The sequence below is a fragment of the Erinaceus europaeus genome, chromosome 15, assembly GCF_950295315.1.
Source record: "Erinaceus europaeus chromosome 15, mEriEur2.1, whole genome shotgun sequence".
Taxonomy (NCBI): Eukaryota; Metazoa; Chordata; class Mammalia; order Eulipotyphla; family Erinaceidae; genus Erinaceus; species Erinaceus europaeus.
Window position 1 is genome coordinate 30,201,669 of NC_080176.1, and position 13,095 is coordinate 30,214,763.

The window sequence follows — 13,095 nt, forward strand, 5'->3', positions numbered from 1 at the left end:
AGGAAGCTTAGTGGTATCCTACATATGTGAGGTCCTGAGTTCCAATCACCACATAAAACAAAAAATAAATAAATGCTTCAGTCCCTTTACTGTGACTGTCTTTTTAAAAGTTCATTCATCTATCCATCTATTTGACAGGACAGAGGAATTAAGAGGGGAAGGATAGAAAGAGACCTGCAGCCCTGCTTCACTGCTCATGAAGTTTCCAAGTTTCCCTCACCCGCAGCAGGTGCTGTCACTGCCACAGCCTCAGAACCTGGGGGGGCGGGGGCATAGCTACTGATGTCCCTGGTGAGCCTACCCAGAGCCTCCATTGCTCCCTGCAAGTCACAGTCACTGCTCAGGGGTGTTCACATCACCGCTGAGATGCAAGTGCCCAAGCAAACTGTGAGCAGTGGGAGAAGGCTGCCAACAGGTCAGTTCTCCTCCTTGCCCCTCTGTTTCTCACTCTCTGTCTAAACAAGAATGAAATCACAAGGAGCAGTGGAGTTGTACAGTCACTGAACTCCTACTATAACCCTGGTGGGAAGAAAAGGAAAAATAGAAGAAAATGAGGGGTGGGCTGTGGCACAATACTGGTAGAATGCACATTACCATGCACAAGGACTCAGGTCCTCTACCTCACTAGTGGTAGAGCAGCAGGTGTCTTTATTCCTCTCTATCTCCCTCTCCCCTCTTAATTTTTCTCCAATAAAAATAAATAAAATATATAAAAAGGAGAAGCACATCATCAGAGCAGGTTCTCACCAAGAGCTAAAGCATTTAGCATTCTAATGTTATAGCTGATTGTCAGATGGTTGGGTGATTTCCTGAGACTTCATCAACCAGAGAAAAAAATAATTGTAAAAAATCAGAATGTCTGAAAGTAATTTCTGTGATCACACACAAGAGTGATATAAAAAGGAGATAAAATAGAAAATGGGAAGTGTGAAGTGTCACTGGTCCACTAGGTATTATGTTATATTTCATGTCCCTGATTCACTAGAGTTAAAAAAAAAAAAAAAGCTAACCATAGTACCATGATTTTGTTTTGCTATCAGTGTGTTAAAAAATGACTTTGTTTTTCATGGAACAGTCATTCTGGTATTATTAACAGCTTAGTGTTTTCACTGGCAAAGAGAGAAACAAGAAGATTCCTTCTGCCTAGCAGCTACTCTGCTCCATCACAACTCCCCTGCATGGGTGGAGCAAGTGGGGAAATCTTAAAATGCCTGTTGGTTCTTTGAGGAATCACATCTTGAGATGTGAGATTTTTCTACTGGGGTGTTGCAGTCTTTGCCTAAGCCTCTCTGTTATCTTCTTTCAATGATGTTAAAAACAACAGTACACATATCAATGCCAGAGTGGGATGTGAAAGCAGTCATGTGCTTTCTGGAAGGTGGTACATTCACATGTGGACTGTTTATCCCACCAGGACACCAGCCCCTGCCATACTCTAGTTTTTTTTAATTCCTAAATTTATTTTTTATTTTTATTAGTGAATTAATAATGATTAACAATATTATAAGATATCAGGGGTACAATTCCATATAGTTCCCACCACCAGAGTTCCATGTCCCTTCCCCTCAATGGGAGGCTTCCCTATTCTTTATGCTTCTGGGAGTGTGGACCAAAATTATTTTTAGGGTGCAGAAGGTGGAAGGTCTGGCTTCTGTAATTGCTTCTCTGCTGGACATGGATGTTGGCAGATGGATCCATACCCCTCAGTCAGTTTTTATCTTTCTCTAGTGAGGCAGAGCTCTGGAGAGATGAGATCAGGACATATTGGTGAGGTTGTCTGTCCAGGGAAGTCAGGATGGCATCATGGTAGCATTTGTGCATCTTGGTGGCTAAAATGAAGTAATATATAAAGCAAGATAAGTTTTTTAATAAATAGGAACCCAAAGGTAGGAGTAGATCAGGTGAAATTAGAGGTCTTTGTGTGGGAAGAAGCAAGGAAGTCTATTTTAGGCATGTCCCATGAGGCCCATGACTTTAGTAATTTTTGCCTGAGCCTGATAGTTAACATGGAGGTGGACTAAACATATTGTCTGGGAAGATGGTAACAGAGTTGAGAATAGGTTTAGAAAGCTGGATTAGGGCAGAGTAGCTCCAAAATATGAGAAATGTAAATAAATACATTAAATGTTATCCCATCGATCTGAGCTAGTGCCTGTATCTATTCCTATTTAGCACAGGAGCCTGTGTGACCTGAGTCCCTGTCAGTCTGAGATCACAGTCCATGGTCACAGATAGGAATATTATAAACATTCCCAAACAGATATCCAACAGGACTTACAAGGATCACCTGAAAGACTAAAGGAAAATGAATTTGCTGCCTTAAAATAGATGCTGATCATGCAGAGAAAGCTAGCTCCTTCATTCATTCAAAGGGACAAACCAAAACATTGATTCATTTGTTGCTGCTACCTTTCAAGGCTGGGTTCATTATTCCCTATACAGGTTCCTTCAGATTCTGTATGAGTTAGGTTCATCTTGGCTGCTGTAACAAATAAGCCCCTGTCAGTGGATTACAATGCTCTTCTTGCTTTGATTATCTGTTACAGGTAACTCCTGCTCCACTGTGCAATTTAGGACTTGGATCTTTCAACCTAGTGGTTCTGCCTTCTCAGCAGGAAGGAGCAGAAGAGATGGATAAGGAGGGTCCCCTTTCCTGTCTCTTCTGCTTACATAGTGAGATTAGTCTAGATGTAACACGCATGCTAGGGGTAGAGGGATGTTTGTACTAAATAAGGCGTCTAACTGGTGCTCTTTCCAACACACAGCTCTGCACTGCACAAAATTAGAGGCTAACTAGCCTTCTCCTCCTCTTTCTCCTCCTCCTCTTCCTCCTCCTCCTTCTCCTCCTCCTCCTCCTCTTCCTCCTCCTCCTCTTCTCCCTTCTCTGTAGTCTTCCTCTGCTCCAGGTCACTCTGTCCCCCTACACCCATACACATATATTCTTAGGGCTCTGCTCATACAAAGTCTTGGGGCAGGGGGGAGGGATGGTGGTGGCACACCAGGTTAAGTTCACATAGTATGAAGTGCAAAGGCCTGTGCAAGGATCTGGGTTCAAGCCCCCGCTCCCCACTTGCAGGGGTTCTGATTCATGAGCACTGAAGCAGGTCTGTGGGTGTCTTTCTCTCTCCCTCTTTATCTCCCTCTCCTCTTTGAATTTATCTCTGTCCTATCCAATAAAATGGAAAAAATGGCCACCAGGAGCAGTGGATTCATAGTGCCAGCACTGAGACCCAGTGATAAACCTCAGAGGCAAAATAATAATAATACATCTAGGCAGTAGACATCAGTTTTCTGTTTGACTAACAGCCATGTAGGCTAAGAGAAGTTTCATCCATTGCTTGAATTCTCAGCACAACCAGGTTGGTATAATCATCCAGATCTATGTGACCCTAAAACCCTGGCTCCCTCTAATAGATGATGTGGCATATAACAGGGAGTCATTCAGTGTTTTCAATACACAAAGCACTGCAACTTATTGGGAACTGGTGTGTGAAGCAGCATGATCCTCTCAGCTGATATAAATAATGTGTTTCTCACAAATTGGCTAATCAATGCCAAATGAATTAGTGTGACCACCTCCCCCCAGGAAATGCTAAACAATGATATTGTTACTTATTTCTGAGGGTTCCCCCCTCCCAGGGTCACTTCAGAGAATCACAAGACATTCACATGTGTGATCATTTATAAAAACAGTAGGAACTGTTTTTATAAGATATCAAAGCACCAGGCAGTGGCACACCTGGTTAAGCTCACACATTACAGTGCACAAGGACCTGAGTTCAAGCCCCTAGTCCCCACCTGTAGGGGGTAAAACTTCACAAATGGTGAAGCAGGGCTGCAGGTGTCTTTCTGTCTCTCTCCCTCTCTCCTCAATTTCTCTCTGTTTCTATACAATAATAAGTAAATAAATAATTATCAAAATTTAAAAACAATAAGTATAATAAGATGTCAAGGCTTTATTATGATTTGAATGGAGAGTTTATATTTATCTTTCTTTTAAAAAAGAACTACTTCAATCTGACTTGTGGTTCAGTAAAAATAAAAGTGATGCTTGGAAAGCAGTCTTCCTGGGTTTAGTAAATTCATGTGGTTGGTTTTGGTTTGCTATCAAGTTGAACTCTGGTTCCTAGAAAAAACAGAGCTTTGTTTCAAGTAAAATAGTATGTAGTGTGTGTTTCCTTTTTAAATTGCTCCAAGTAGAGTCATTTTTCTCTTCTTCCAAGGTAATTCATCTTGGATGAGGTGACTACCATATCTCCTTGCCTGTACTATGCCCCTCTCTAAATATGCCCACCCATCTCATTTCTGCTTCTGTTTTGCCTCCTGTGGTTTTTCACATTGACTGGCCAGGTCATGAAAGTGTGTCTGAATTCAAGTTTGCAGGCCTTCAACTGGGACTGAAAGGGAGTCCCAGGGGGGTTGATTGTGTGTAACAAATCAACCTGTCACTTGATGACAAAAGCCACTTGCTTGGGAGTAGGGTGGTAGCGTAGCGGGTTAAGCGCACATGGCACAAAGCACAAGGACTGGTATAAGGATCCCGGTTCAAGCCCCTGGCTCCCTTCCTGCAGGGGAGTTGCTTCACAGGCAGTGAAGTAGGTCTGCAGGTGTCTATCTTTCTCTCCCCTTCTTTGTCTCCCCCCTCTCTCCATTTCTCTCTGTCCTATCTAACAATGACAACATCAATAACAACAATAATAATAACTACAACAATAAACCAACAAGGGCAACAAAAAGGAATAAATAAATATTTTTTAAAAGCCACTTGCTTATTCTCATGGATGCTTCAGACCTGATATTTGATTTGATTTTTTTTATTTTACTAGTGATTTCATATTGATTTATAAAGTTATAATAGGGATACAACTCCACACCATTCCCACCACCAGAGTTCTGTATCCCCAGTCCCTCCATTGGAAGCTTCAGCAGTTCTACCAAGGTTGCAGATATGCGTTAACTATTATTTCTACAACTATATGTCCATATTTTTCTGTGGTCCCATCTTCTCTTCCAAGTCACACATAGACCTACTAATACTTCTGAATACTCTCTTCCTCTTCTGTCTCCAGGTCCTGATGGAGTTGGGAGTTCAGAACCCTCTGGTCATCCTCCCCCTATAACTTCTCCCCCCACATGGAGTATGGACCAAAATTCTTCATGGGGTGCAGAAGGTGGAAATTCTTGCTTCCTAAGTGCTTCTCTGCTGGACATGGCCATTGGCACAGACCTGAGATTTGAGAAGGACGTTGTAGGAACAGCTTGTCTCTGCTCTGTAATATCTGCAACCTCAGCTTAGAAAGCCATTAGCACGGGTCAGGATGGTAGCTCGCCTGCTAGGACAATGTGTTGCCATGAGCCCAACCTTGATTCAATCCCTGGGACCCTCTGACCTGTTTCTCAGATGAATCTGCTGCCATCTCCCTGTAGCTTCTCCTCATGGCCTGGGCCTTCCCACAGCCTGTACCTGGGTTCCAGGAGCAGATGTCCCAAGGATACAAAGCAGAAGTGACAGATGTTTTAATGATCTGCCTGAGAATGATAGGGGCCTAATGCCCACAATACTCTATTAGTTTGAGGGAACCCTCAAGGTTCAAAGGCAGGGAGAGTACAGAGAAGCCCACCACTCAGTGGGAGCACTGTCAGGTTCATAGGGTAAGGAGCAGAGGTGGGTGATATTGTAACAGCCACAACACAGTCTGTTACTGGGGGTTCAAGAGACAACCCTAAGAAGGTGGCAGCTGCGTTATCACTGTTTATGTCTAGCTGGATGGTTGCTGTGTTGCTGCAGATGTGACTCTGGAAAGAGCAAAGCCAAAGCAGACTGGACTGCCTACTGGACTTCACAAAAGATTTAGAATTGACCACAGAGAGAGATAACACAAAGAAGACAGCTGTCTAGACCACATGTCACTGTTCCTCTTGGTTTTTGTCTTCTACAGAGCAGGTCCCATCGGTCCCAAGATGCTGATGTGTTCTCAAGTTCCAAAAGCCCTATAGTGATAATACCCAGGTGTGTGCCTCTTCCACCCAAGTGCCAGAACACATTTTTCTGAGTCTCAAATAGAGCCTGGAGACAGGGAAACAGTACCATGGTAACACACAGGATGTACTGATAAAGACCAGAGGTTCCTAGGTTCAGTCCCCAGAACTGCCAACAGTCAAAATGGAGTGGTGCTCTCACTAAACAACAGATCATAAAAGCATTCAAGAAGGAGGCTGGGAGGTGGTTCACCCAGTAGACAGATGTGTTCCTAGGCTTGAGGACCTGGGTTGGAAGTCCTAGCTACTACTTGGGAGCGCTTGTGCAGGAAAGGAGGAAGCTTCATGAGCTATAGAGTGGAGCTGAAGAGTCTCTCCTCTTCATGCCTCTCTCTACCTCTCCATCTCACCTTCTATGAAAGGAAGGAAGGAAGGGAGGGAGAGAAAGGGAAGGAAGGGATGGAGAATAGAGGGACTGAGGAAATGTTGGTACATTTCGTTGAGTGCACATGTTACCATGCACAAGGACCCGGGTTCAAGCCCCTGGTCCCCATCTAAAGTGGGGAAGTTTCATGAATGGTAAAGTAGTTCTTCAGATATCTCTCTTTTCCTCTCTATCCCTCCCTCTCATATTTTCTCAGTCCTATCAAATAAAAGAAAAAAATACATATGCTCACCAGGATCAGTAGATTGTAGTACAGACACCAATCCCCAGCAATAACCCTGGTGGAGATAATAGCCCACTGGATAGTACATTTACTTTGCTAAATAAATCCTGGGTTTCCCTCTCAGGTCTACTCTCCTTACCACAGCCTGATTGACAGTGGACACACACACCCCTTAAGATGCCTGGCCTCTCATGCCCCTGAGCACATCAGAATCCAATGACACACTACGAGCACAGTAGCTTAATGCTGGGGACATGGCACCTACATCTTTCTCCACGGTGGCCAGTCACCCTGGTATCCCCAGATGTGGGGCTTCTGAAGGCTGGCACAGCCTGACTCTCAGCCATTGCCCTCAGGGTCTTTAGTTTAGCCCTCCAGCAAAGGGAGGACATGCCTTCCCCTGCGGTCTGGATCTAACTCCCAATTTCCCATGAACTAGGTATGAAAATCCTATAGCACACACATGCTTCCAGATTCACCACCACCTCTGATACTCAGAATTGCTGGAATATTCTGAAATAGGTGTCCTTAGTCCCTATCCTGCAGGAAGGAAACCAGAGCTTAGAGGAAGGCCCAGATAAGGCTCCAGTGTCTTGAACTGAGATGAAGCGGTCAGCTACCTTCTACTAGTTGCTCCTTCCCTCTAAGTGCATGGCCCTTACTGCTTTAGAAATCCTAATTTCAAGTTTGATGGCATGAGGCCTAGTGATGGCACACACGGTAGAGTGCCCACATTGCCATGGGCAAGGACCTGGGTTCAAGCCCTCAGAATCCACTTTCAGGGGAGAAGTTTGCTGAGTAGTGAAGCAGTGCTGCTGGTCTCTCTGTCTGTCTGTCTCCCTCTCAATCTGCCCCTTCTCTTTCACTTTCTCTCCATCCCATTAATGCCTTTCTCAAAGAGTCCTGGGAAACCCCCAATTCACTCTGCTTCCTCCCTTCCTTCTCCCTTTCCTTCCTTGCGAGACCACCAATTGCTTTTCCATCCTGATTCTTCTGGGCTGGAGCCAGTACCCCTTTTCTCTCATCAAATAGCCCACATCCCAAAGAGAAATGTGGTTACAGAGCAAGCCTTGGAGTCTTTCTCTAAAGAGTCTTCTGGGGTCAGGCAGTGGCACACCTGGCTAAGTGCACACTTTATGGTGTGCAAGGATGCCATTTTAAGTCCTTGGTCCCCACCTGCAGTGGGAAGGTTTTGCAAGCAGTGAAGCGGAGCTGAAGGTATCTCTCTGTCTCTCTCCCTCTCTATCTTCCCCTTCCCTCTCAGTTTCTCTGTCTCTATTGAAATAATAAATAACACTAAAAATAAGAATAAATAATTTTTTAAATAAACAGAGTCTTCCATGTGGTGAATTTTAACAACATACCCACCACCCCCTGAACCCCCACACCCCCACCCCCACCTCTGCAGGCAGGCTGAGGCACACCTCACGGGGGCTGGCCTGACTCATTAAACCACACTCAAGGGGGGAGGTAATATGGCGACGGCCTGAGAAGTCGCTAACAGCGAGTGCTCTGATAGCATCGTCGGCAAAGGTAGGATTTTCTGCCTTTAGCAGGCCAGTCAATAAGGGGGGGGGGGGCACCAAAGAAGTTATTACAGTTTAATTTGGGTTAACAATTAGAGCAAAGGTGACACGGACTAGCGGGGCTCCAGAATTCCCAGGCGGCGCCAGGCAAGGCGAGTGCGCCGGGCATTGTCCTCCGCCCGCCCGGGAAGGCGGCTCCTCCGCCGGTTGCAGAGCGCGGCGGGCAGAGGACCCGGAGAGAGCACTTTAGCTCAGGGGCTGCCTCTTGGGAGTTGCCAGGGTCCACCGCGACCCTGAGGGTGGATCCAAAGACTTCTTGAGTATAGCTCTCATTGGATCAAAGGACTTGGAGCTAGTTTTCATTTTTGAGAAATCCTTTAAAAAAGTCTGGAGGGCGGGGTCTCCCGGAAAATGGCGCCCGGAGAAGCAGAAGCGGCTAGCCTTTGAGCTCCGGACACATCTCGTGTAAACAATAGGATTTTCTGCCTTTAGCAGGCCATCCAATAAGGGGCCATAACGGTCATACCAAGGATGTTTCTATAACTTAATTTGGGTTAAGAATTAGAGTAGGGGAAAAAATTCTTTTTTCTTCCTTTTAATTTTCAAGCATACATCCTTCCCGCCGCCCCCCTTCCCCCCATAAGCAGTGCCTGGGACCAGCTACTAGCAGGATACCCCATACCACCAAACAGGGTTTTTTTTTTTTTTTTTTCTTTTTCCTTTTTTTTTTTTTTTTGTTAATTCACTGATACACATTTGGGAAGTTCCTCGCACTGCTCTTTAATTACAACTCTTCTTCCTATCTTCTCCCTTTCTCTCTCTTATCTCTCTCAATCTCTCTCTTTTTTTTTCTTTTTTTTTTTTTTAATCTTGTCATACACTTCTTTCTTCTTTGCCTTTCTGAATTTATGAATTACTTTGGGGAAGAAATCTGACCCAGAGTGGACTCTCTATGTGTGTATCTCTGCTCTAGTTCCCTTTACACTCTTGTTACCCTTAGAATATACACTGGATAGTAGATTTGCATAACTGTCTATTCTTGCTATCCTCTCTTCCTTTTCTCTTTCTTCACTGGGATTTGGTTACTATTTTTTCACGGACTGGAGAAATTGTTTGGCTAACTGGTAACGATTAAACTCCTTCAATACTTACTTCAGTTGCTACGGTTATTCCGGAGGTTGGTGAGTGCAATTGTCATAAAGGTATTTAGTACAGTGTTACTTGTGCTCAAAACACAACAACTGAGGAACAACAGAACATTAAAAAAAAAAAAAAAGAGAGAAACACATAAATTAAAAAAAAATGGGTAGATTAAAAACAAATAAAACTGCTACCCCAATGAATGAAGACAAGAGCCCAGAAGAAACCACAAATCAGTCAGAATTAACCATAGATAAGAAAAGTATGCAAGCAATAATAAACTTATTAATCACAGAAATGAAAACAACATTGGAGGAAAGAAATGGCAGTATTAGGGAAACAACAGTTGAGACCCCCAAGGAAAATACTGATTATCTTGAGACAATTAGAGAACTGAAAGCTGAAATAGCTGTAATGAAGAAAGAAGCTGAGGCAAGGGAAAGCAGACTAACAGAAGCAGAAAACAGAATTAGTCAGACAGAGGATGAGTTAGAGAAAACTAAGAAAGAGGTGAAAGAGCTTAAAAAGAGATTGAGAGACACTGAAAACAACAACAGAGACATATGGGATGATCTCAAAAGAAGTAACATTCGTATAATTGGCCTGCCAGAGGAAGAAAGAGAGGAAGGGGAAGCAAACATCCTAGAGGAAATAATACAAGAAAATTTCCCAGACCTGAATAACAGAAAGGATATCAAGGTGCAAGAGGCCCAGAGAGTACCAAACAGAATCAACCCAGACCTGAAAACACCAAGACACATCATAGTCACAATGAGAAGAAGTAAGGATAAAGAAAGGATCCTAAAGGCTGCAAGAGAGAAACAAAAAGTCACATACAGGGGAAAACCCATAAGACTTTCTGCAGATTTTTCAACTCAAACTCTAAAAGCCAGAAGGGAGTGGCAAGATATCTATCGAGCCCTGAATGAAAAAGGGTTTCAACCAAGGATTATATATCCTGCTAGACTTTCATTCAAGCTAGATGGAGGGATCAAAACCTTCTTAGACAAACAACAGTTAAAGGAGGCAACTATCACCAAGCCGGCCCTGAAAGAGGTATTAAAAGACCTCTTATAAACAAGAACATCACTATAATACTTGTAATATATCAGAGCAAACAAATTGTTTTTTTAGAACAATGGCACTACAATACATTAAATCCATAATATCAATAAATGTCAATGGCTTAAACTCACCCATCAAAAGGCACAGGGTGGGGGGATGGATCAGAAAACATAACCCAACCATATGCTGCTTGCAAGAATCACATCTGTCACAACAAGATAAACACAGACTTAAAGTGAAAGGATGGAAAACTATCATACAGGCTAACGGTCCACAAAAAAGGGCAGGAACAGCCATTCTCATCTCAGACACGATAGATTTTAAATTAAATAAAGTAATAAAAGATAGGCAAGGACATTACATAATGATAAGAGGATCAATCAGCCAAGAAGACTTAACAATTATTAACATCTATGCACCCAACGAGGGACCATCTAAATACATTAAACACCTATTGAAAGAATTTCAAAAATACATCAATAGAAATACAATAATAGTGGGAGACCTCAATACCCCACTCTCACACTTAGACAGATCAACAAAGAAGAGAACCAATAAAGATATAAGAGAATTGAATGAAGAGATTGACAGACTAGACCTCTTGGACATTTTCAGACTCCTCCACCCCAAAAAACTGGAATACACCTTCTTTTCAAATCCACACAACACATACTCAAGGATAGACCACATGTTAGGCCACAAAGACAGCATCAATAAATTCAAGAGCATTGAAATCATCCCAAGTATCTTCTCAGACCACAGTGGAGTAAAACTAACTTTTAACAACAAACGGAAAATTATTAAAAGACATAGAATTTGGAAACTAAACAACATGCTCCTTAAGAACCACTGGGTCAGACACTCACTCAAACAGGAAATTCAAATGTTCCTGGAAACTAATGAAAATGAAGACACAACCTATCAAAATATTTGGGACACAGCTAAAGCAGTACTGAGAGGGAAACTTATAGCTATACAATCACATATTAAACACCAAGAAGAAGCCCAAATGAACGAACTTACTACACACCTCAAGGACTTAGAGGAAGAGGAACAAAGGAACCCTAAAGCAACCAGAAGGACAGAAATCACTAAAGTTAGAGCAGAAATAAACAACATCGAAAATAAAAGAACCATACAAAAGATCAATGAAGCCAAATGTTGGTTCTTTGAAAGATTAAACAAAATTGACAAACCCCTAGCCAGACTCACCAAACAAAAAAGAGAGAAGACTCAAATTAATAGAATTGTCAACGATACAGGAGATATCACAACTGACACCACAGAAATCCAGAGAATTCTGCGAAACTTCTATAAAGAACTATATGCCACCAAGCTAGAGAATCTGGAAGAAATGGAACAATTCCTAGAAACCTATGCACTTCCAAAACTGAACCAAGAAGAACTACAAAATCAAAATGCACCAATCACAGACAAAGAAATTGAAACCGTTATTAATAATCTCCCCAACAACAAAAGTCCTGGACCAGATGGCTTCACAAACGAATTCTACAAAACTTTCAGGAAACAGTTAATACCCATACTTCTTAAGCTATTCCATAAGATTGAAGAAACAGGAATACTCCCTTCCACCTTTTATGAAGCCAACATCACCCTGATACCAAAAGCTGATAGGGACAGAACAAAAAAGGAAAACTACAGACCAATATCTCTGATGAACATAGATGCCAAAATATTAAACAAGATCTTGGCCAACCGGATACAGCAACACATCAAAAAGATTGTTCATCATGACCAAGTGGGATTCATCCCAGGAATGCAAGGCTGGTTCAACATCCGTAAATCAATCAATGTCATTCATCACATCAATAAAAGCAAAGCCAAAAACCACATGATTATCTCAATAGATGCAGAGAAAGCCTTTGACAAAATCCAACACCCATTCATGCTCAAAACTCTACAAAAAACGGGAATAGATGGGAAATTCCTCAAGATAGTGGAGTCTATATATAGCAAACCTACAGCCAACATCATACTCAATGGAGAGAAGCTGAAAGCATTCCCCCTCAGATCAGGGACTAGACAGGGCTGCCCACTGTCACCGTTACTCTTCAACATAGTATTGGAAGTTCTTGCCATAGCAATCAGGCAAGAGAAAGAAATCAAAGGGATACAGATTGGAAGGGAAGAAGTCAAGCTCTCACTATTTGCAGATGATATGATAGTATACATAGAAAGACCTAAAGAATCCAGTAGAAAATTACTGGAAGTTGTTAGGCAATATAGCAAGGTATCAGGCTACAAAATCAATGTACAAAAATCAGTGGCATTTCTTTATGCAAACACTAAATCTGAAGAAGAAGACATCCAGAAATCACTCCCATTCACTGTTTCAGCAAAATCAATCAAATACCTAGGAATAAAGTTGACCAAAGAAGTGAAAGACTTGTATACTGAAAACTATGAGTCGCTACTCAAGGAGATAGAAACTGATACCAAGAAATGGAAAGATATCCCATGCTCATGGATTGGAAGAATAAATATCATCAAAATGAACATTCTCCCCAGAGCCATATACAAATTTAATGCAATACCCATCAAAGTTCCACCAAGCTTCTTTAAGAGAATAGAACAAACACTACAATCATTTATCTGGAACCTGAAAACACCTAGAATTGCCAAAACCATCTTGAGGAAAAGAAACAGAAATGGAGGCATCACACTCCCAGACCTTAAACTATATTATAAAGCCATCA